The 25,547-nt window shown below is 42.7% G+C and overlaps 1 protein-coding gene and 1 non-coding gene across 3 annotated transcripts in view; one reads left to right on the plus strand and one right to left on the minus strand.

Annotated features, from left to right (window-relative positions):
- IGF2BP3 (insulin like growth factor 2 mRNA binding protein 3) overlaps positions 1-25,547 on the minus strand; it is a 156,908-nt gene that overhangs the window by 113,639 nt on the left and 17,722 nt on the right. Inside the window, exon 1 of one of the 2 annotated variants that reach the window (XM_033192407.1) lies at positions 2,094-2,223. The exons of the other annotated variant lie outside the window; for it this stretch is intronic. The gene's annotated coding sequence lies outside the window, so the exon portion shown is untranslated. Of the gene's footprint in view, positions 1-2,093; positions 2,224-25,547 lie in introns of those variants that run through there. 2 annotated transcript variants of the gene reach the window in all.
- LOC117073848 lies at positions 21,433-21,497 on the plus strand. The gene has a single exon (XR_004433402.1). It is a non-coding gene; the product is annotated as a U7 small nuclear RNA (small nuclear RNA).

The raw sequence follows: 25,547 nt of genomic DNA on the forward strand, positions 1-25,547 counted from the left end.
GGAGTGCAGTGGCCGGATCTCAGCTCACTGCAAGCTCCGCCTCCCGGGTTTACGCCATTCTCTCGCCTCAGCCTCCCGAGTAGCTGGGACTACAGGCGCCCGCCATCTCGCCCGGCTAATTTTTTGTATATTTTAGTAGAGACGGGGTTTCACCGTGTTAGCCAGGATGGTCTCGATCTCCTGACCTCGTGATCCGCCCGTCTCGGCCTCCCAAAGTGCTGGGATTACAGGCTTGAGCCACCGCGCCCGGCCAAAAGTGCGTTATGTTTATTATCTCATTTAGCCCTCAGAGTCTGCACTTTACAGATTAGGAAACAAAGGCAGAAGTAATTTAATTTGTCTGAATACACACACAGCTACTGTGTGGCAGGATCAGAATATATATTTGAGCATTCTGGCCCCAGATTCTATCCTCCTAACTATATTCTATTCGGTCTTACTGATTTCACTTATAATCCAACCAATAGCATAACCATAACAAATAACTTCAGAAAAAAGTACAGATTGCATATTAAATTCAAAAGAAAAATATATGCTAATCCTAAGCAATATTTTCCCTTTACACCTTAGCTTTAAACCACAATAACTTACATTTGGCAACTCAATACTGAAATTAAGTGGACAAGCTTACATATTAATACCAAGAAAGGAAGAAGAGAGGTAAGGCAACTATGAGGAAAACACAACTACTTAGTTGCCTCAAGGTATTATAAAGATTATATACACAGGCACTTCAGGTACTTCTGAAGCTAGTCATATCAAGTCCCAATGCAAGACACCTAGATCTGCAACCTTTCATCCAAATTACCTGTAAGTCCTGGATGCACCTTTATCTTATTCCTCTGGAAAAGGCTCTGTCTCAGCCCTTTCTTTCTATCAACACTTACATACAAATCAAGTGGGAATCACTGCTTTCCTACTTTATAAGACAGATACTGATATAATGCTGCTAACACCAGCTGATGACAGGAGGAGAAAACCAAGTCTAACTTGTAACATGTTCTTCTTTCGGTTTTTTTTTGAGATGGAATCTCGCTCTGTCGCCCAGGCTGGAGTGCAGTGGTGAGATCTCGGCTCACTGCAACCTCCACCTCCCAGGTTCAAGCAATTCTCCTGCCTCAGCTTCCCCAGTAGCTGGGATTACAGGTACATGCCACCAATGTCCAGCTAATGTTTTGTATTTTTAGTAGAGATGGGGTTTCACCATGCTGGCCAGGCTGGTCTCAAACTCCTGACCTCGTGATCGGCCCACCTCAGCCTCCCAAAGTGCTGGGATATCAGGTGGGAGCCACCACGCCCAGCTGCCTTATTTCTTATGCAAAAAAACTGGAACACAAGGTTCGGATTTGGACTGGTATTTTCAAGTAAAAAGCCAAGCCTTGTGGCTCAAAGCAGTCTAGTGCAGGCTTTCCAACCCGCCACTTGGTGGCACTCTGTACCGGCTGCAAATTTTCATTCCAGCTGTGCTGAACTGAACCTATGTCCAAAGAGGACTTCGTTCAGCCTGGCTAATTTCAATATGGCTATATTGTAACTACACCTATTCTTTCTTGGTTTATACAGTTAAGAATCAGCTCTTTAAAAGGTCAACCTCAATTTTCAAGAAGTTTAATACTGTACTCCAAGTAAATACTTGGGAAAATAATCAGTCTTACATTCCTGGTCTAAGTGTCAACTGGCATAGCTATGCCTCATTGCTGACTTGGCAGTGTCTTATCCTCTAACTCAAGAATTATCTCTCTTACATCATTTCCTCAGGTTAAGTTGTAACATGCTCAAAGGCTTAGCTGTCTGTAAATAGGGAGAACTAGGAAGAACCTAGAGGTCCAGGAAAAAGGGATTCAATACAACACACAGAATGAAATCTCATGGAGACATTATAAATATGAAAGAATATTTAATGAGGACATGTGCCTGTGACACTGTTCACTGAAAAAAGTGCATCACTGAAAGAGAACATGGAATATGATCTCATTTTAAACTATGTGTTTTTATCACAAAAAGAACATTCCAACCAGGAACAAAATGTACGTATCTGTATATACACATGAACATTAACAGAAATAAGGAAGGGAGAGCATTAAGATACTGACCGTGATGAGACCTGGCTGGTAGAATCATCGGCAGTTTTCCATTTCTTCCAGCCTTTGTGTTTTATAAAATGAACTTTACTAGTTGTTGAGGGAAAAATAAGCTATTGTTTCTAGCCAGTAGTATAATATCAGAACGAAACCAAGAGGAAAACAATTCTAGATTCCAACAGTTCTAACTAGCTCTGTGACATCGGTTCTCCCTCCCCATATAAAATTCCTATAGATTTTATATAGCAGAAGAAACTAGATACTTTAGGTCAGTCTTAAGTATCTGTAAAAGTGGAAAGGAGGAAACATGACTTAGGAATAACACAGGTAGACCCAAGTCAAAAATCCCTATGAAAGATGGAATTGCATCTGGTGAATCGACAGAGCGTGACAGGTACTCTAAAGAAAAGCATACTTACTGCAACAGTTCAAAAGAATGCCAGATTCTAGTGAACTAAATAGTGGACGGAGGAAGGAAGAGAAAAAACAAAAAAGATTAAGTACAAGGTCCCCTACACTGTAAAAGTAAAGAGACGTCCTTCAAGTATGGTCTGAGAACCACCTATGTTAGAATCAACACAAGGGACTAATTGAAATGCAGATTGCAGGGCCGCAACACAGACTTAAATCATAATTTCTGGGGGTGGGGCAGGGGAACCTGGCCACACACACACACATACACACACTCTCTCTCTCATGGATTGGTAGCCACTGTGGTATAGTTAACAGGGCAAGTCTCATAAAGGCAAAATGATTTGCTGCATTCACTGTTGCATATTCCATTGGTTAGCAGATTGCTTAGCTCATCTCAGGCAATTATTCAATATTACTTAAACAATGAGCAAGGGAACAAAGTCTTTTAACATCACAGTTCTAAGTGAGAATCTAAACATGGTTTTTTCCATCATCCCCAGCTCCCAGATCTCCATGGTAACAGCTATGTTTTAGTCCTGTTAACTAAAACTAAGAGGTGTATTTTATCTTTTACATTTGCACATCTTATCTCCATCTATATAGAACAATCTGACAGCCAGACATGCATGGATGAAAACCTGACTGACGCCATGGGTATGCACTGGAAGAGTCCAAAAAAGACTGAATGTTTTTCTACATACTCTCTTACTACTATTGTTTGCTTGCATTTACACACTGCCATGTATTTCTTTTAGAAGATTAAATGTTCCTTGAAGAAACATAGTCAAAGGTCAAAGTTTTTACACTCCTTAGGATATGTGCAAGTTAGGAAAACCTAACACTGTTCGAAAGATAATTGATACAGGTACACATCACCACACCAGGCTTTGTTTTACTTCTTAATGTGACTACCAGAAGGGCATACACATCTTCATATAGAATTTCAAACAGGAAAAACACAAACAAAAAAACAGGGCACAAACTAATCCTTGATCCATAAATAATCAAAGATTTTTATAGTCTTCAAACGGAGATTTTAACTAAGTAAATGTGCTTGATTTTTTAATTTTTAAAAATTATTATTATTATTTTTGGAGACCGGGTCTCGCTCTGTTGTTCAGACTGGAGTGCAAATGGCATGATCTCTCCTCATTACAGCCTCAACCTCCAAGGTTCATGCAAGCCTCCTGCCTCACAGCCACTCGAGTAGCTGGGACTACAGGCATGCGTCGCACCCAGCTAATTTTTGTATTTTTCGAAGAGCTGCAGTTTCACCATGTTGCTGAGATTGGTTTTGAACTCCTGGGCTCAAGCAATCCACTTGCCTCGGCCTACCAAACTGCTAGGATTACAGGCATGAGCCCTTGCACCCAGTCTGTAAATGTGCCTTTAAACTAAAAAGTCATCACCAGTATTACAACCACAGAAACACACACCGTTCAACAGTTACTATTTAAACAAAAGCCTCATTGCCTGTATGACCTAAAAGCATAGCTCTTTCAAAAGTCTTAATATTAACACAGTAAATTGCACATATCTTCCTTAAAAATTACAGTGGTAACAAGGGAATAAAGAACTTGGATATAAAACCTCTAATATGCTTGAGTCACACTGAAAATTAATTATTCCCATATTTTTCCATAAGCTAAAACTAGCTTTATAAATATTACTTTTTTTCCAGCAACAAGATATTTTTAAACAGTGATTTTAGAAACCGTACATCTTAAACTGCTCTGTCCAATAAAGAAGTCACTAGCCACATGTGTCTAACTACTTGAAATGTGGCTAGTCTGAATTGAATTGTTCTGTAAGGATAAAATACATACAGATGCTGAAGATTCAATACCAAAAAAAGCAAAATTTCTTAACAATGTATTATACTGTTACATTTTAGATATATTAGGTTGTATATAATAAATTTTTTTTTTTTTTTTTTTTTGAGAGAGGGTTTTGCTCTCTCGCCCAAACTGTAGTGGCACGACCATAGCTGACTGCAGCCTCAACCTCCTGGGCTCAAGCAATTCTCCCACCTCAGCCTCCCAGTCAGCTAGGACACAGGCACACATCACCACACTGGGCCTTTGTTTTACTTAATGTGGCTACTAAAAGGTTAAAATCATATATATTTAGTTCATGTATTTCTATTGAACAGAGCTTATCTAAAACTAATTGATTAAATTTAATTTGTCAAGGGAATTTGAAGAACAACCAAAAAAAGTTTTAGGCCAGGCGCAGTGGCTCATGCCTTTGGGAGGCTGACGAGGGAGGATCATCTGAGGTCAAGAGTTCAAGACCAGTCTGGCCAACATAGCGAAACCCATCTCTGCTAAAAATACAAAAATTAGCCGGGCATCATGGTGGCATGTGCTTTAATCCCAGCTACTTGGGAGGCTGGGGCAGGAGAATCGCTTGAACCTGGAAGGCAGAGGTTACAGTGAGACAAGATTGTGCCACTGCATTCCAGCCTGGGCAACAGAGTAAGACTCTGTCTGGAAAAATTAAAATTAAAAAAAAAAAAGAAGAAGTTTTATATGGAATACTTATTTTCCACATAAAAGTGATCGTCGCTAAGTGAACTGTACCTGCAAGAAGAGGTGTTTTAAGATTACTAAACTTTTAAAACTGCTGTATTTTGAATACGGGGTATGTATACATTAACAGTTTTTATTTCATATTACTGCTAACTGGATGTGGTTCTTAGACAAGGCAGATCCTTGGATTTGTTTTTGTTTGTGGGAAAGTTGCAGCTGATCATTATCAAATTATACCATCTTCTCATCAACTTTAGAAACTATAATAATCTCACCACCTGAAAGCTTGAAGACTGTTTCCCAGAGGTAGAGTTATACAGCCAGACTTGTTTATATTTCCATTTTTAATGTTTTCTACAAGTAGGTAAAGAAAATAAGCAAATAATTGTGCACAAGAAACTCCTAAGTATGAGAATTCTGTTTCACGCACTCTGAGAACTCCAATGTATCAAGAAAACAAAACAGGTTGACAAGTTTGATCGAAATATTTCTGCCTGACATTCCTCATCCTAGGTAACTCAATCCTTTCTTTTCTCCCAAGATATAATTTTACTAGGCTTTGTAGATAACCCTTCTCCTAGCAGAAAGCATAATGCAAATGCAATAATACATTACCAGTCTCCAATAGTAGCAAATTGTTCCTGCTTACTAAGCTCTTTTTCCTTCTAGTGAGATAGAATAGGTCTGTTTACTACACTTAAGGACAAACAAGTTAAAAAAAAAACTTCCACTTAAGTGCAACATGCTTTCCCATCTATATCAATATTTTCACAAATTTGAACTCAGTCACATTAATCCATCATTTCCTTGAATGAATAAAACCTTGGACAAAGTATTAAAATCTTCCCGTTTCTCACCTATGACATATTTGCCAATTAAACACAAAAATCCTGAAAATGGGCCGGGAGTGGTAGCTCATGCCTATAATCCCAGCACTTTGGGAGGTGGAGGCAGGCGGATCACGAGGTCAGCAGATGAGACCAACCTGGCTAACATGGTGAAACCCCGTCTCTACTAAAGGTACAAAAATTAGCCAGGCGTGGTGGCGGGTGCCTGTAGTCCCAGCTATTCGGGAGGCTGAGACAGGAGAATCACTTGAATCCGGGAGGCAGAGGTTGCAGTGAACTGAGATCGCACCACTGCACTCCAGCCCAGGCGAAAGAGCAAGACTGTCTCAAAAAAAAAAAAAGCCGGACGTGGTGGCTCACGCCTGTAATCCCAGCACTTTGGGAGGCCGAGACGGGCGGATCACGAGGTCAGGAGATCGAGACCATCCTGGCTAACAAGGTGAAACCCCGTCTCTACTAAATTAGCCGGGTGCGGTGGCGGGCGCCTGTAGTCCCAGCTACACAGGAGGCTGAGGCAGGAGAATGGCGTGAACCCGGGAGGCGGAGCTTGCAGTGAGCCAAGATCAGGCCACTGCACTGTCCAGCCTGGGCCACAGAGCCAGACTCCGTCTCAAAAAAAAAAAAAATCCTGAAAATGATGAAGTCTCTAGACCTATTGTGTCCTCTGAGAACAGAATTACACATAAAATTACACCACAAAAATACTGTCAGCAACATCCAGACCTGGGAAACTCTCCAGCACAAACATCTAAGGTTTTTTTGTTTTGTTTGTTTTTTTCTTTTTTTTTTTTTTGAGTCTTGCTCTGCCACCCAGGCTGGAGTACAGGGGCATGATCTCAGCTCACCACAACCTCTGCCTCCTGGGTTCAAGCGATTCTCCTGCTTCAGCCTCCCAAGTAGTTGGGATTACAGGCGCCCACCACCACGCCCAGCTAATTTTTTTGTATTTTTAGTAGAGACGAGGTTTCACCACCCTGGCCAGTATGGTCTCGATCTCCTGACCTCGTGATCCGCCCGCCTCAGCCTCCCAAAGTGCTGGGATTACAGGCGTGAGCCATAGCGCCTGGCCTGTTTTTTTTTTTTTTTTTTTTTTTTTTTTTTTTTTTTGAGACAGTCTCACTCTGTAACCCAGGCTGGAGGGCAGCAGTGTGATCTCAGGTCACTGCAACCTCCACTTCCCAGGTTCAAGAGATTCTTGTGCCTCAGCCTCTAGAGTCACTGGAATTACAGGTGTGTGCCACCATGCCCTGCTAATATTGTAGTTTTAGTAGAGATGGGGTTTCACCATGGTGGCCAGGTTGGTCCGGAATTCCTGACCTCACGTGATCCACCCACCTCGGCCTCCCAAAGTACTGGGATCACAGGCGTGAGCCACCAAGCCCGGCCAACATTTAAATTTTTTAACAAATAAATTTCAAAGTGAAAAAAGGAGGGGGGAATCCTTGACATTAAGAAAACAAAACCTATCAACCAATCATAATGGAAGAAACTTATTTAAATCCCAATTCAAATACAATGGAAAAAACTAATCAGGAAAACTGCAATATTTAATATCAGTGAGTTAGTGTCATGTTTTTAAATATGTAATGATATTGTCTATGCTTTTTAAAAGTCTGTCTTTTAGAGATACATGCTGAAGAATTAGGAATGTAAAAAGCTTGCTATCTTCAATTTGTTTTGAAATAATTTGGGGAGGTGTGGCATTGAGGCACAGAGATGAACCAAAGCCAGTCATCATTTGGTGATTCTTGAAGTTAAGTGATCAGTATAGGAAGATTTATTATACCATATCCCCACTGTGGTACTTTTAAAATTTCCACTGTTTTTCCCTACTCTCTTAAATTTAGAAGTCATAATCTATATAAATGTTAAATTCCATTAAAATCAAACTCTCGGCTTGTTAGTACCAAGAAGGAAGTTTTAAGAGAAAAATATAATTTAACTTTACATGACTATCTGGTAGTAAAGAGATGTTAAATACTTGCCATGCACAAAACCTGAGATGACATAAGCATTTCCTATACCGCAAAAAAACTATAATTTTTTTAAGATTGTTGCGTTAGGCCGGGCGCGGTGGCTCAAGCCTGTAATCCCAGCACTTTGGGAGGCCGAGACGGGCGGATCATGAGGTCAGGAGATCGAGACCATCCTGGCTAATACGGTGAAACCCCGTCTCTACTAAAAAAAATACAAAAAACTAGCCGGGCGTCGAGGCGGGCGCCTGTAGTCCCAGCTACTCGGGAGGCTGAGGCAGGAGAATGGTGTAAAACCCGGGAGGCGGAGCTTGCAGTGAGCTGAGATCCGGCCACTGCACTCCAGCCTGGGCGGCAGAGCAAGACTCCGTCTCAGAAAAAAAAAAAACAAAAAAACAAAACAAAACAAAACAAAAAAAGATTGTTGCGTTAGACAGTGTTAAATCTCCTTCCTTTGCCTAGGAGAGGACATTTGGATTCATTTTGCTGCAATAACTATAGTATAACTTCAAATATAGGATATTGGTCAGTCAGTGGCTCACATCTGTAATCCCAGCTCTTTGGGAGGCCGAGGTGGGTGGATTACCTGAGGTCAGGAGTTCAAGACCAGCCTGGCCAACTGGGTGCAACCCTGTCTCTACTAAAAATACAAAAATTAGCCAGGCGTGGTGGTGGTGTGCACCTGTAGTCCCAGCTATTTAGGAGGCTGAGGCAGGAGAATTGCTTGAACTCAGGAGGCAGAGGCTGCAGTGAGCCTAGATCGCGCCACTGCACTCCAGCCTGGGCAATAGAGCCAGACTCTGTCTCAAAAAAAAAACAAAACAGAAAAGCAAATATAGGATACTTTCTAAAGTTTGTTATATAACTTAATGTATATTAATAAAATTACCCGCCAGGCACGGTGGCTCATGCCTGTAATCCCAGCACTTTGTGAGGTAGAGGCAGGTGGATCACCTGAGGTCAGGAGTTCGAGACCAGCCTGGCCAACATGGTGAAACCCCCGTCTCTACTAAAAATACCAAAACTAGCCAGGCATGGTGGCAGGCACCTGTAATCCCAGCTACTCAGGGGGCTGAGGCAGGAGAATCTCTTGAACCCGGGAGGCGGAGGTTGCAGTGAGCTGAGATCGCACCATCGCACTCCAGCCTGGGGGACAAAAGCAAGACCTGGTCTCAAAAATAAATAAACAAACAAACAATCTGGACTGTTCACTTAAATGAAATCCTTTGTTACATTAAGACAATTCTGCACAATTCACATTTATGCCAATTCTGATGAAAGCAAAAGAGCTGCTGTAAATGAAAAGTTACATCTTTTAGCCAGCAAAACAAAGTCATTAACATACAGAAAGCTTAATCATTTCTGGATTATTTCTGCCACAACTGCAATTTAACAATAAACTTTAAAATTTCACCAATATTGAGAACAACAGTAAAAAACTATTCAGTGACTCTTTATGGGTAAAGCCATACCAAGTACTTGAGATACATTTCCACTGTACCCTTACAACAAACAAGTGAGGTCAATTTAAGACTCCCATTTTACAGATTAAGGAAATAGCCTCAAAGGATTATTTTAACCAAAGTCAAAAAGCAAGTCAACAAACAGCCAAATTCAAACTCATACCTCCAATGTCCATGCTACGTCTACCTTTATCTTAGAGGTACACTATCTGGCTTCGGTGTAAATAAAACCCACTTGCACAGATATTCAGGAAAATTGTTCAATATAATAATAACATGAATCCCAATCTCCTGGAGGAAACACTAGAAATTATCGAACTTACTTTCAAATTTTAATTTTTTTGAGACAGAGTCTCACTCTGTTGCCCAGACTGAAGTGCAGTGCCACCATTTCAGCTCACTGCAACCTCCACCTCCCAGGTTCAAGTGATTCTCTTGTCTGTCTCCCAAGTAGCTGAGATTACAGGCACCCACCACCATGCCTGGCTAATTTCTATATTTTTCGTACAGACAAGGTTTCTCCATGTTGGCCAGGTTGGTCTTGAATTCCTGAGCTTAAGTAATCCGCCCCCCTCGGCCTTCCCAAAGTGCTGGAATTATGGGCATGAACCACCAAGCCACTACACTGGACCACATACAAATTTTATAAAGGTCACATCAACATAGATCATTTCAAGGCAAATATCCAACCTCAGCCACCATCTAAGATAAATAAGGCAAATAAGTACACTAACTGACAATAAAGATTCAATGCATATGATGTTTCAAGAAGTTCCCTTTGACCAGCCTGGGTAACTTAGCAAGACCCTGGTTCTATTTTTAAAAATTTTTTAATTCCTTTCTACTGGGAAGCCATTTCAAGGACCCCACACGCTTATAATGGTTGTTAAGCTGATAAAATAATCTTTAAAAGTTTAGTTAAATAAATTTAGTTATAATAACCCTAGTTGTGGTCCTTTAAAACTTCAGTAACTATGTCACACTTCCAGTTAAATTACATTCTCAGAAAAGATGACAGATTTCCAGTAAAAATAATGGTAAAATCTACTTAATAAACTCGTAAGACTGAGATGCTAAGAAAATTCAATGATTTGGCCAGGCGCGGTGGCTCACACCTGTAATCCCAGCACTCTGGGAGGCCGAGGCGGGTGGATCACGAGGTCAGGAGATCGAGACCATCCTGGCTAACACGGTGAAACCCCATCTCTACTAAAAATACAAAAAATTAGCTGGGTGTGGTGGCACATACCTGTAGTCCCAGCTACGCAGGAGGCTGAGGCAGAAGAATCGCTTGAACCCAGGAGGCAGAGGTTGCAGTGAGCCGAGATCGCACCACTGCACTCCAGCCTAGGCAACAGAGCAGGAATTTTTTAGTTATTCCAAAAAAAAAAAAAAATTAGCTGGGCATGGTGGCGCGTGCCCTTAATCCCAGTTACTAGGGAGGCTGAGATGAGAGAATCACTTCAACCCAGGAGGCAGAGGTTGCAGGTGCAGTGAGTCAAGATCATGCCACTGCACTCCAGCCTGGGCAACAGAGAGATTCCGTTTCAAAACAAAGCTTTATAATTTGAAAAAACATCATAAATTAGATCTGTTTTTAACAATCTATCTAAGGTATTACACTTTAGTGGGATGGGCCTTAACACCTTGTAAAAATGTTGAAATCAGTGTTTTGGAAATGCGTAAGCTTTAAAAATATGTTACACAGCCAAGTACTTTAATAACTGCCTGAAACAGACTAGGAGAAACAAGCGCAAACATAAGCTATCCGGACAGACTGTCTACTGGGGGAGCAGCACACCAGGACTCCAATACACCCCTAACCACCAGCCACCTGTCCTCGTATCAGGTCATTTTTATTTTTACACAGGCTCTACTAGGGCTACAGAAGGACCTAAGTCAAAGTTTTAGCTTTTTTCTAAGAGGTCCTACATCATATACATACACAAATTTAAGCCTACTATACTGACGATTAAACCTTGAACACAAGAATACAATATCAGTTACAAGCATTTGGGATTATGAATCCCTCCTCTATAGATTTATCTATCAGACATCATTTAGTTAATTACCTCTATGTTTACAACTTTAGGTATCCTGGGACTTGGGAAGGCTTTAAATACATAAATAACTAAAAAATTAGTTGCAAAAATCCTACTAGCAGAAAAGAATAGGAAGTAATATACTGGAAGTATTTTTTGGCCTACCATTTCAAGAGCCTGTATATTCAGAATCGTGACAGTTATGAGACTGAATAAATAGCATCAAAACCACCAGATCTGATTTACTCCTAACAAGACACACACCTTAAGATGGGAGGATCGCTTGAGGCCAGGAGTTCAAGACCAGCCTGGGCAATACAGTGAGATCACATCTCTACAAAAAATACACATACGTTAAGACCAGGCAATGGTGGCTCACACCTGTAACCCCAGCACTTTGGGAGGCCGAGGTGGGCGGATCACAAGGTCAAGAGATCGAGACCGTCCTGGCCAATATGGTGAAACCCCATCTCTACTAAAAATAGAAAAATTAGCTGGGCTTGGTGGTGCGCGCCTGTAGTCCCAGCTACTCGGGAGGCTGAGGCAAGAGAATCGCTTGAACCTAGGAGGCAGAGAGGTTGCAGTGAGCCGAGATCACGCCACTGCACTCCAGCCTGGGGACAAGAGTGAGACTCCATCTCTTAAAAATAAAAAAAAAAGACACACATGTTAACATTCTGTAGATTTAGGGAAAAAAAAAAAAAAAAAAAGACTTGCAGAACCTTAACTGCTCCCACCTCTTCCAGAAATTGCAAATTACCTAATCAGAGAGTGTGAAAACTCAGTCCAGCTAAGCATTTAAAGTGACTGCCAATTATGAGTGGTTAAAAATATTATACTTGTACCATTCACATAAATCTGTTTTTAAATTGAATAAGAGTATTATAAAATGTTAATTTTTCTGATTGGGTGGGGTGGCTCACACCTGTAATCCCAACACTCTGGGAGGCAGAGGCGGGCAGATCACCTGAGGTCGGGAGTTCGAGACCACCATGGCCAACATGGAGAAACCCCGTCTCTACTAAAAATACAAAAAAATTAGCTGGGCGTGGTAGCGCATGCCTGTAATACCAGCTACTCGGGAGGCTGAGGGATAAGAATCACTTGAACCCAGGAGGCAGAGGTTGTAGTGAGCCAAGATTGTGCCATTGCACTCCAGCCTGGGCAACAAGAGTGAAACTCGGTCTCAAGAAAATTTTTTAAAAAGTTAATTTTTCTCTTTTAAAATTGTAAGTTAATGCTTTTCTGTCTCCCTAGCACCTGGGCATAATGGATGTCATTGGCAGGGCTCAAAACATAAGTTGAAAGAAAATGAAACTTCAAATAAGCAATAGAAATCAAACTGCAAACATCAACAACGTTAAATTGTTGTTAATTTTTTTTTTTTTTTTTTAGACGGAGTCTCGCTCTGTTGCCCAGGCTGGAGTGCAGTGGCCGGATCTCAGCTCACTGCAAGCTCCGCCTCCCAGGTTCCCGCCATTCTCCTGCCTCAGCCTCCAAGTAGCTGGGACTACAGGTGCCTGCCACCTCGGCCGGCTAGTTTTTTGTATTTTTTAGTAGAGACGGGGTTTCACCATGTTAGCCAGGATGGTCTCGATCTCCTGACCTCGTGATCCGCCCATCTCAGCCTCCCAAAGTGCTGGGATTGCAGGCGTGAGCCACTGCGCCCGGCCAAATTGTTGTTAATGTTTAAGGCAGATTTATCAGCTGTGTACAGATTAATGTCATCTTAGGTTTTATGCAAGGTCAATAATATAGAATAACATTCTTTTATTTTTTTTGTAGATGGAGTCTTGCTGTCGCCCAGGCTGGAGTACACTGGCCTGATCTCAGCTCAGTGCAACCACCATCTCCCGGGTTCAAGCAATTATCCTGCCTCAGCCTCCCGAGAAGCTGGGATTACAGGTGCCCACTACCACGCCCGGCTAATTTCTGTATTTTCAGAAGAGACAGGGTTTCGCCATGTTGGTCAGGCTGGTCTCAAACTCCTGACTTCAGGTGATCCACCCACTTCAGCCTCCCAGCTGGGATTACAAGCTTGAGCCGCCGAGCCCAGCCTTTTTCCTTCATTTTTAAAATAACAAGAAATAACATATTATACTCAGACTTTGCAGAGACCAATCTCTAGATTTTAAGGAGTTATAGTTTCAATTTTAATTTATAAATATTCATTTTAGATGTTTTGATGTTATTTTACTAAAATGTTCATCTAGTCCTTTGATAAATTCAGAGATTTATGGTGGCAGTATGTAAACCAAATTAAAATGTACCATAAAACCAGGTAACTAGAATTTTGTTTAATCAAACCATTTGGAAGCAGTTTTGTGGAATTTCAGTATCTTGCTGGCATTAAACTTATTTTGAAAAAGTTAAATATTAATACTGAAACACAAATCATCCACAACCAAAAGTAAAATATATCAATCAGATCTACATATTTAAACATTACAGTGATTTTTTTTTTTTTTTTTTTTTTTGAGACAGTACCTTGCTCTGTCACCCAGGCTGGAGTGCAGTGGTGCGATCTCGGCTTACTGCAAGCTCCGCCTCCCGGGTTCTGGCGATTCTCCTGCCTCAGCCTCCTGAGTAGCTGGGATTACAGACGTGCGCCACCACTCCCAGGTCATTTTGTATTTTTAGTAGAGACAGGGTTTCTTCATGTTCATCAGGCTGGTCTCGAACTCCCAACCTCAGGTGATCCACCTGCCTCAGCCTCCCAAAATGCTGGGATTATAGGCATAAGCCATTGTGCCTGGCCTATTTTTGTATTTTTTAGTAGAGACGGGGTTTCGCCATGCTGACCAGCTTGGCCAACATTGTGAAACCCCATCTCTACTGAAAACACAAAAATTAGCCATGTGTGGTGGCAGGCACCTGTAATCCCAGCTACTCGGGAAGCGGAGGCAGGGGAATCTCTTGAACCTGGAAGGCAGAGTGAGACTCCATCTCAGAAAACATAATAATAATAAGCAAAGGCCGGGCGCGGTGGCTCAAGCCTGTAATCCCAGCACTTTGGGAGGCCGAGACGGGCGGATCACGAGGTCAGGAGATCGAGACCATCCTGGCTAACACCGTGAAACCCCGTCTCTACTAAAAAATACAAAAAACTAGCCGGGCGAGGTGGCGGGCGCCTGTAGTCCCAGCTACTTGGAGGCTGAGGCAGGAGAATGGCGTAAACTCAGGAGGCGGAGCTTGCAGTGAGCTGAGATCCGGCCACTGCACTCCAGCCTGGGCGACAGCGCGAAACTCCGTCTCAAAATAATAATAATAATAATAAGCAAAAATAAAAAATAAAATATGCAAGATTTTCTGGGCTGGGCGCAGTGGCTCACGCCTATAATCTCAGCACTTTGGGAGGCCAAGGAGGGCAGATCATGAGGTCAGGAGATTGAGACCATCCTGGCTAACACGGTGAAACCCCGTCTCTACTAAAAATACAGAAAATTAGCCAGGCATGGTGGCACACGCCTGTAATCCCAGCTACTCGGGAGGCTGAGGCAGGAGAATCACTTGAACCCAGGAGGTGGAGGTTGCAGTTAGCCAAGATCGTGCCACTGCACTCCTGCCTGGGAAACAGAGGGAGACTTCGTCACAAAAAAAAACAAAACACAACACCAGTAGAATTAAATTTAGAGCACTGAACAAGTTCCAGTTAATACAATGTGTCATGCATATGCTATTTAAAAAGACTGCTCTGAGGTTTTCAGAGGTTTGGGGGTTTTGTTCTTTCTTTATTTTTGGTTAAATGTTGCACAACACATTTCTTCTTTCCATCATAATTGGGGTAAACCACATGCTGGAGTTTCCTGAAAATCAGAAAAATCTTTAACAAGTATTAATAATGAAATCTAAGATATTATTAATATCCTATCAGTGACAAGATATTTAAATAGGTTATAATGTATTATTGGCCCACATATGGGTGAATATACTCCTAAATCAAGTCCGCTGTTTTAATAGTATTTAACATATCACATTACTATAGTTATTCCCTATCCCACCTTCCAAAGAACCTTTAAAATTGCTTTTTAGGTCAGGTGTGGTGGCTCACACCTGTAATCCCAGCACTCTGGGAGGCCAAAGCGAACGTATCACTTGAGGCCAGGAGTTCAAGACCACCCTGGCCATCATGGTAAAACCCCCATCTCTGCTAAAAAATACAAAAATTAGCTGAGCGTGGTAGTGGGTGCTGGTAATCCCAGCTACTTGGGAGGCTGAGGCATGAGAATCACTTGAACCTGGGAGGTGGAGGTTGCTGTGAGTTCAGACTGCACCACTGCACTCCAGCCTGGGTGACAGAGCAAGACTCTGTCTTAAAAAAAAAAAAAAAAATTAGTGGCCGGGCGCGGTGGCTCAAGCCTGTAATCCCAGCACTTTGGGAGCCGAGACGGGCGGATCACGAGGTCAGGAGATCGAGACCATCCTGACTAACACGTGAAACCCCGTCTCTACTAAAAATACAAAAAACTAGCCGGGCGAGGTGGTGGGCGCCTGTAGTCCCAGCTACTCGGGAGGCTGAGGCAGGAGAATGGCGTAAACCCGGGAGGCGGAGCTTGCAGTGAGCTGAGATCCGCCACTGCACTCCAGCCTGGGCGACAGAGCGAGACTCCGTCTCAAAAAAAAAAAAAAAAAAAAAAAAAAAAAAAAATTGCTTTTTAAAAACAGTGAGGTATTTGGGTTCGGTGGCTCATGCCGGTAATCCCAGCAATCTGAGGCCAAAGCAGGAGGATCACTTGAAGTCAGGAGCTAGAGACCCGTTTGAACAACACAGAGTTACCATCTCTACTAAAAATTTAAAAAGAAAACAATTAACCAGGTGTGGTCTCAGCTCCTCAGGAGGCTGAGGTGGAAGGATCACTTCAGCTCAGAATTTAGAGGCTGCATTGAGCTATGATCATACCGCTGCATTCCAGCCTGGGCGGCAGAGTGAGACCCTGTCTCTAAAAACAACAATAAGCTGTGGCGCTAAGTTTTATTTTTTCTAAAAAAAAGCATACATTCATAGATGCTTACATATACACGCAAATGTTCCCTAAAGGAACACAATAAACTGCACAGTAGCTGCATTTAAGGAAGGAGAAAAATAAATTATTTAAATTTTGTCATGTGCAGTATTTTTCTAAAACCTTCCAAGCTTTTTAATTAATTTAGAAAAAACTACTTTTAGCCGGGCGCGGTGGCTCAAGCCTGTAATCCCAGCACTTTGGGAGGCCGAGGCGGGCGGATCACGAGGTCAGGAGATCGAGACCCTCCTGGCTAACAGGGTGAAACCCCGTCTCTACTAAAAATACAAAAAACCAGCCGCGCGCGGTTGCGGGCGCCTGTAGTCCCAGCTACTCGGAGGCTGAGGCGGAAGAATGGCGGGAACCCGGGAGGCGGAGCTTGCAGTGAGCCGAGATCACGCCACTGCACTCCAGCCTGGGCGACACAGCGAGACTCCGTCTCAAAAAAAAAAAAAAGAAAAAAGAAAAAACTACTTTTAGCCGGGCGCGGTGGCTCAAGCCTGTAATCCCAGCACTTTGGGAGGCCGAGGCGGGCGGATCACGAGGTCAGGAGATCGAGACCCTCCTGGCTAACAGGGTGAAACCCCGTCTCTACTAAAAATACAAAAAACCAGCCGCGCGCGGTTGCGGGCGCCTGTAGTCCCAGCTACTCGGAGGCTGAGGCGGAAGAATGGCGGGAACCCGGGAGGCGGAGCTTGCAGTGAGCCGAGATCACGCCACTGCACTCCAGCCTGGGCGACACAGCGAGACTCCGTCTCAAAAAAAAAAAAAAGAAAAAAGAAAAAACTACTTTTACTTAGTTCCTGTGGGTGTTTTGCATACAGTGTATAGTATTACTTAGTATAACTAAGTAAAACTGCTTTTACTTAGTTCCTGTGAGTGTTTTTTGTATACGGAAAACAGCTTAAGATTCCATTAGATTTGTTTCAGTATGTACATTATTCATCAAGAGACCTAAGAATAGATAGGAACGCTGAAGAAGAGTATAACAATGCTTTACCAATATTGTTATAGATAGCACATCAAAATGCAAGAGACTGGGGAAAAATGCATGATCATGAGCTAAAGTTAGACTGGTATGGAAAAAATAACCTGCAGGTGATTAACAATTACCATAAATGGCCGGGCGCGGTGGCTCAAGCCTGTAATCCCAGCACTTTGGGAGGCCGAGACGGGCGGATCACGAGGTCAGGAGATCAAGACCACCCTGGCTAACACGGTGAAACCCCGTCTCTACTAAAAAAAAATACAGAAAACTAGCCGGGCGAGGTGGCGGGCGCCTGTAGTCCCAGCTACTCGGAGGCTGAGGCAGGAGAATGGCGTAAACCCGGAGGCGGAGCTTGCAGTGAGCTGAGATCCGGCCACTGCACTCCAGCCTGGGCGACAGAGCGAAACTCCGTCTCAACAAAAAAAAAAAAAAAAAAACAATTACCATAAATGACATATACAACATATAACAGTTATGTTTAAGTAGAGGGCAGTATCTGAATTTAAGGCAATGTATCATGTATACGAACAATGACCTTACTTTCACTAGTTGTAAGATATCCCCAGAAAAGTATTAGATTTATTACATTTAGGTAGATAAGTCTGTAGTAAGTATAAAGCTGCTCGTCTAAAATGAAGCACAAAACAAATTAAAAGAAAAAATAAAATGAAACACAAGAAAGATTTCATCTTTGAAATTAGATGATCATAATCTTTGGACATTAGATGGTCATAATCATCTTTCCATCTGTGCTGAATCATTGCCTTCAGAATACCACCACCATGTTAATACACTTGCCTTTGAAAAACCTCATTTCCACAGTCCGAGCAATAAAATAACAACTGTAACATGTTATAATCTATGCAGTAAGATTCCATGAGTCTAATATTAAAATAAACAAAGTAAATTGGGGAAAGTAAAGTTTATTCCACATAATAAGTGTAGACGCCCAGCATGGTGGCTCACACGTGTAATCCCAGCACTTTGAGAGACCAAGGTGGGTGGATTACCTGAAGTCAGGAGTTTGAGACCAGCCTGGTCAACATGACAAAACCTTATCTCTACTAAAAATACAAAAATTTAGCCAGGCATGGTGGCAGGCACCTGTAATCCCAGCTATTCGGGAGGCAGGAGGATCACTTGAGCCCAGGAGGCAGAGGTGGCAGTGAGCCAAGACGGCACCACTGCACTGCTGCCTGGGCGACAGAGCAAGACTCTGTCTTGAACAAAATAAAAAACAAATAATAAATGTAGAAAAAACAGAAGTAGAAAGCCACCACCATTTGACAGCCACTATAGTAGCAGTGACAGCTGCTGACAAGAATCATCAATGGGTGCTAAAATTAGTGAAAGTATTATGAGAGACATAATCTTTACATTGTCTCAAAATATCTCCCCACAAAGTTCTTATTAGAAAGGAAAAAAAGTAACTTTATCCTGAAGAAACCTGGCAGACACTACTTAACCAATTGGTCAAAGTTACCACCACTACTGGAACAAAAATCAATAAGCACTATATGCCTCTAGATGAGGTGCACTGAAAGCAGTATCACTTCTGAGGAATTCCATCAAAAATGCCTCACCTGGTGCCAGGCATGGTAGCTCACACCTGTAATCCTAGCACTTTGGGAGGCTGAGGCAGGAGGATCACTTGAGGTCAGGAGTTCAAGACCAGCCTGCCCAACATGGTGAAACCGCATGGTGATGTGGTTTTTCAGATTTTAGAATCTATCTAAAAACAGATTCATCCTACTCATGTCTATTTGTTTTCAGCAGTCCTTAACTATTTATTCTAAATGCTTTATCTTTTTAAAAATATATTTTAGAGACAGGGTCTCACTCTGTTGCCCAGGCTGGAGGGCAGTAGCATAATCACAGCTCACTGCGGCTCACTAGGCTCAAGCAATCCTCCCACCTCAGCCTCCCAAGTAGCTGGGACTACAGGCACGCACCATCACACTTGGCTAATTTTTTATTTTTTGCAGAAATGGGGTCTCACTATGTTGCCCAGGCTGGTTTTTTTGTTTTGTTTCCTGAGGTGGAGTCTCATTCTATCACCCAGGCTGGAGTGCAGTGACCTGATCTCGGCTCAGTACAGCCTCCACCTCCTACGTTCAAACGATTCTCGTGCCTCAGCCTCCCTGAGTAGCTGGGACCACAGGCACACACCACCACACCCGGCTAATTTTTTTGTATTTTTAGTAGAGATGGGGTTTCACCATGTTGGCCAGGCTGGTCTTGAACTCCTGACCTCAAGTGATCTGCCCGCTTTGGCCTCCCAAAGTGCTGGAATTACAGGCGTGAGCCACTGCATCCAGCCACCCAGCCTGGTCTTGAACTCCTGAGCTCAAGCAATCCTCAGGGCTGCAGTTTCCCAAAGTGCTGGGATTACAAGACTGAGACATCACACCTGGCAATATTTTATCTTTCATACACTTAGATTTTTCTTTTTATTTAGAATTTCTGACATTTTTTCATTTGCTTCTCTATACCGATTATCTTTTTTTTTTCCCCCATACTGACTTCCCTATTGAGGCTAATATGCCATGGAATTGCATAAAATCCTCACTTGCTCTTGTTATGATGTAAATACATATCCTCAAGAAAACCTGATACAGACTAGGCGCGGTGGTTCACGCCTGTAATCCCAGCACTTTGGGAGGCCAAGGCGGGTGGATCACGAGGTCAGGAGATCCAAACCATCCTGGCTAACACAGTGAAACTCCATCTCCACTAAACATACAAAAGATTAGCTGGGCGTGCTACCGGTTGCCTGTAGTCCCAGCTACTCGGGAGGCTGAGGCAGGAGAATGGTGTGAACCCAGGAGGCAGAGCTTGCAGTGAGCCGAGATCGTGCCATTGCACTCCAGCCTGGGTGACAGAGCGAGACTCCATCTCAAAAAAAGAAAAAAAAAGAATATATGTGTGTGTGTGTGTATATACACATATATATACCTGATACTTTTTTTTTCCTTTTTCTTTTTTTTTTTTTTTTTTTTTTAGAGAGAGTCTCACTCTGTCGCCCTGGCTGGAATGCAGTGCGCACAATCTTGGGTCACCGCAAACCTCCGCCTCCCAGGCTCAAGAGATTCTCGTGCCTCAGCCTCCTAAGTAGCTGGGACCACAGGCATGCACTACCATACCCGGCTCATTTTTTGTATTTTTAGTAGAGAAGGGGGTGGTTTAACTCTATTGGCCAGACTGGTCTCGAACTCCCGGCCTCAGGTGATCGACATGGCCACCTCAGCCTCCCAAAGTTCTGGGATTAAAGGCATGAGCCATTACACCCAGTCACTTGATCTAATTTCAAACCACACATTAGGGTGGAGCAGCCATTCTCAAAGTATGGTATAAGGAATCCCTGACACACTTGCAGGAAGTCCAAGAAGTTAAGACTATTTTCCTGATAACACTAAGATGTTATTTGCCTTTTCTGCTGTGTTGTATTTGCACTGATAGAGCGAAAGCAATGATTAGTAAAGCTGCTGGTCCTGAGCATGAAGCAACACAGTGGCACTGAACTATACTAGTAGTCACTGTATTCTTCGCTGGCATTTGCAGTGAAGAATTATGCATACTGTTTAAAAATGTCCTAATCTCAACCCTTGAGTATACATCCTTTTATGATCTGTATAAAGAAAAGGGAAGTATGCATAAAGCACTTCTGCTACCTATCCCGGTTGTCTGCACAAAAAGCACTGTGCAGTTGTTTGAGGTGCAAGATGAACCATTTAAGCACCATTTCTACCTGAAGGAACTACAAGCAAAATGTAGTCACTTAAAAGCTTGAGTATCTGGCAGATATTTTCTCAAAAAGGAATAAAATGAGTCTGTCACTTCAGGTAAAACTATTTTCCTGAAGTATTTGTTGCCAAATGACTAAATTTGAGCTTTAAAGTAAAAACTAGTATTTTGAAAAGCTTCTATCTATTACCAATGAGCTTTGACAGACTCCCAATCCTCATGGATAAAGATCCTTTCCAAGTATGAGAATCAATGTATTTTTTTTTTTTGTAACAAGTACAAAAAAAATTCACTGATATTTCAGATTCCACAATGAAACTAGCCTTTAAAAAAACGCCACTAAGTTGGTGTTACAGCTCTTTTAAAACCTGTCCAGCAGGTGGTTTCCTGGTCTTTACCAGTAAGCCCCCACCCCCACACATCTGCAAAAAACCTACCACTTGTAGCTGGGTGCAGTGGCTCACGCCTGTAATCCCAACACTTTGGGGAGGCTGAGGCACGATGATCACTTACTCGAAGCCCAGAGGTTCAAGACCAGTCTATGCAACATAGTGAGATCCTGTCTCAATTTAAATTAAAAAAGCAATTTTTTTTTAAACTATCCCTTGTCATATTTTGATGTAGGACCAAAGAATATCTGTAATTATTTATACTCCTTCCTTTTCTAACTACATATCCGTATGTGGCTGGATTTTCTTCATATGCTTCAATCAAAACAATACAGGACAACAAACTGAATGCAGTAGTAGTTACGAGTTCCCAGTTGCCTCTTAAGCCAAACAAAGAAACTTACAAAAATGAAAACAGTTCTCTAAGTTTTTTAGGGCCAGACATGGTGGCTCATGCGTCTAAATCCCAGTACTTTGGGAGGCTGAGGTGGGCAGATTACTTGAGGTGAGGGGTTTGAGAACAGTTTGGCCAACATGGTGAAACCCGGTCTCCACTAAAAGTACAAAAACTAGTCAGGCGTGGTGGTGCACGCCTGTAGTCCCAGCTACTCGGGAGGCTGAGGCAGGAGAATCACTTGAACCCAGAAGGCGGAGGCTGCAGTGAGCTGAGATTGCATCACTGCACTCCAGCCTGGGCAACAGAGCAAGACTCTGTCTCAAAAAAAGTTTTTTAATTGAAAATTTTATGTTAACATGTAATGGGTTTATTATAAAACCTCTATCATTCCAGGAGGCTGAGGCAGGAGAATCGCTTGAACCCAGGAGGTGGAGGCTGCAGTGAGACGAGATTGCACCATTGAATTCCAGCTTGAGCAACAATAGCTAACCTCCATCTCCAAAACAAAACAAAACAAAACAAAACAAACCTCTATCATTCCTTATAACTGCTACAAAATACGCCACAGAATATATTGTTAGGGCTGGGTGCAGTGGCTCATGCCAGTAATCACAACACTTTGGGAGGCCAAGGCAGGCAGATCATTTGAGGTCAGGAATTCGAGACCAGCCTGGCCAACATGGTGAAACCCCATCCTACTAAAAATACAAAAATTAGCCTGGTACGGTGGCAGGTGCCTTTAATCTCAGTTACTCAGGAGGCTGAGGCAGGAGAATCACTTGAACACGGGAGGCAGAGGCTGCAGTGAGCCAAGATTATACCACTGCACTCCAGCCTGGGCGACACAGCAAGAAAAAAAAAAAAAGGGAATATATGGTTAGAATAGGGTATGTTTTCTTTTTTCCTTTTTTTTGGTTTTGTTTTTTGAGGCAGAGTCTCACACTGTCACCAAGGTTGGAGCACAGTGGCGTGATACCGGCTCACTGCAAACTCCACCTCCTGGGTCCACACCATTCTCTTGCTCAGTACAAGTAGCTGGTACTACAGGTGCCCACCACCACACCCAGCTAATTTTTTGTTTTTAGTGGAGATGGGGTTTCACCGTGTTAGCCAGGATGGTCTCCATCTTCTGATCTTGTGATCCAGCTGCCTTGGCCTCCCCAAGTGCTGGGATTATAGGCGTGAGCCACCAAACCAGGCCAGAACAGGGTATGTTTTCTTTTGATGGCCATTTAGGTTATTTCCTATTTTTAACTATTAAACAATATTATGTCTTTGTAACAGAATACTACAAGTGAAATTGCTGTTATGGAGAAAGGCATTAAACATGCCTCAAAGTTACAAATAGTTCAACATTATTTTAAAGTGCTTATTCTTTCCTTTTAAACATGGGTTCCACCAGGCATGGCGGCTCATGCCTGTAATCCCTAACACTTTAGGAGGCTGAGGTGGGTGAATCACAGTGTCAGGAGTTCAAGACCAGCCTGGCCAACATGGTGAAACTCCATCTCTATTTAAAATACAAAAAATTAGCTGGTCGTGGTGGCGGGCACCTGTAATCCCAGCTACTTGGGAGGCTGAGGTGGGAGAACTGCTTGAACGCAGGAGGTGGAGGTTGCAGTGAGCTGAGATCATGCCATTGCATTCCAGCCCAGGCAACAGTGCGAGACTCATCTCAAAAAAAAAAAAAGGTGGGGGCGGGGGTGAGCGCAGTGGCTCACACCTGTAATCCCAGCACTTTCAGAGGCTGAGGTGGGTGGATAACAAGGTCAGGAGATTGAGACCATCCTGGTCAATATGGTGAAACCCCATCTCTACCAAAAATACAAAAATTAGCCAGGCATGGTGGCACAAGCCTGTAGTCCCAGCTACTCCGGAGGCTGAGGCAGGACAATCGCTTGAACCTGAGAGGCAGAGGTTGCAGTGAGCCGAGATCACGCCACCGCACTCCAGGCTGGTGACAGAGCTAGACTACATCTAAAAAAAAAATACCATGGGTTCACCGGGCACAGTGGCTCACGCCTGTATACCCAGCATTTTAGGAGGCTGAGGCGGGCAGATTACTTGAGGTCAGGAGTTCAAGACCAGCCTGGTCAACATGGTGAAACCCTGTCTCTACTAAAAATACAAAAATTAGCTGGGTATTGTGGCACCGGCCTGTAATCCCAGCTACTCGGGAGGCTGAAGCACAAGAATCCCTTACCCGGAGGGCGGAGGTTGCAGTGAGCAGAAGGTTGCAGTGAGCCGAGATCATGCCACTGCACTTAAGCCTGGGTGAGAGCAAGACTCTGTCTCAAACAAACAAAAATAAGTAAACATGGGTTCTTGCTGTCTTACACAGGATGGTCTCCCAAAGTGCTGGAATTACAAGCATGAGCCAAGCACCCTGTCCTTAAAGCACTTTTAACAAAAAGAAAAAAGGAAGGACTCTTAGTATTGTCTTCCTTTACAAAAATTTCCTTTCTACAACTCAAAGGCAATTATAAAATGTCCCAAACAGTAAAATTAGAGCCAGAGATCTTTTTTGCTTGAAAAGTAGACAATAGTATTAGTTTCAGATTATCTGTACAATACCTGTTAAAATGTGACGTGTAATATAGTATAACCTAAGAATTCTGTGTTTTATGGACTCTCACCTACTAGAGACCACTTTTACCAATTCCTGCTTGGCGATTTGGATGGAGCTCTTTTACAATATTGCTGATTAAAACTGTGCTTACAGATGACACAAAGCCATGAGGACTGGGTTGTCTTCCATGACACTTAGTTGAAAGGTATTCTCATTTTAAGTTCTAATAGATACTGCCAAATAGTGTGCCAAGAAATCTTTGCCAATGTACTCTCTAGCTATACGAGTGGCCATGCCTCCACAACCTTGCCAACACCAGATACTGCCAATCTTACTCATTTTTTTCCAACCTCATACGCAGAAAATGTCATTATAGTTGGTACTTCCCTAATAACTAGTTAGATTAGGATTTTGTTTGTTTTGTTGTTGCTTTTTGAAATAAGATCTCACTATTGCCCAGCCTGGAGTGCAGTGGTACAAACCTGGGCTCAAGCCATTCCCCCGCCTCAGCCCCGCAGTTAGCTGGGACTACAGGCACGTACCACCATGCCTGGCTAATTTTTGTATTTTTTGTAGGGACAGTGTTTCACCATGTTGCCCAGGCTGGTCTCAAACTCCTGAGCTCAAGCAATTCACCCACCTCGGCCTCCCCAAGTGCTGGGATTACAGGCATGAACCACCGTCCCCAGCCTAGATTGGGTATCTTTTTGTACACAGATTGACTTTTCAGCTATCCCCTTCTGAACTGCCACTTCTCATCCTTTGTCCATTTTTAAACTGTTTCTACCTCTTTGGAATTAGGAATTCATCTCCTGGTCTATTATTTCCTTTAAGTATGATCTCTCTTGTTTAAGATAATTCCATAACTAAACACATTTTAGGGATTCTAAGATCCATGCACCTAGATATAAAACACCAATTCTTAACTTATTCACAGTGCATAACCCGTATTTTACAAAGAAATGTGAAACATTCCTACGTCTCTGTATACATGAAACATAAACCATAAACCATGGGGTCATACAGGAACAGGCACATCCATCCTCCATTTTCCACTGCCACATGGTAAATACACAAACTTATTACTGAGACAATTATCACTTTA

Source organism: Trachypithecus francoisi, unplaced genomic scaffold (assembly GCF_009764315.1).
Source record: "Trachypithecus francoisi isolate TF-2019V2 unplaced genomic scaffold, Tfra_2.0 Lachesis_group4, whole genome shotgun sequence".
NCBI lineage: Eukaryota > Metazoa > Chordata > Mammalia > Primates > Cercopithecidae > Trachypithecus > Trachypithecus francoisi.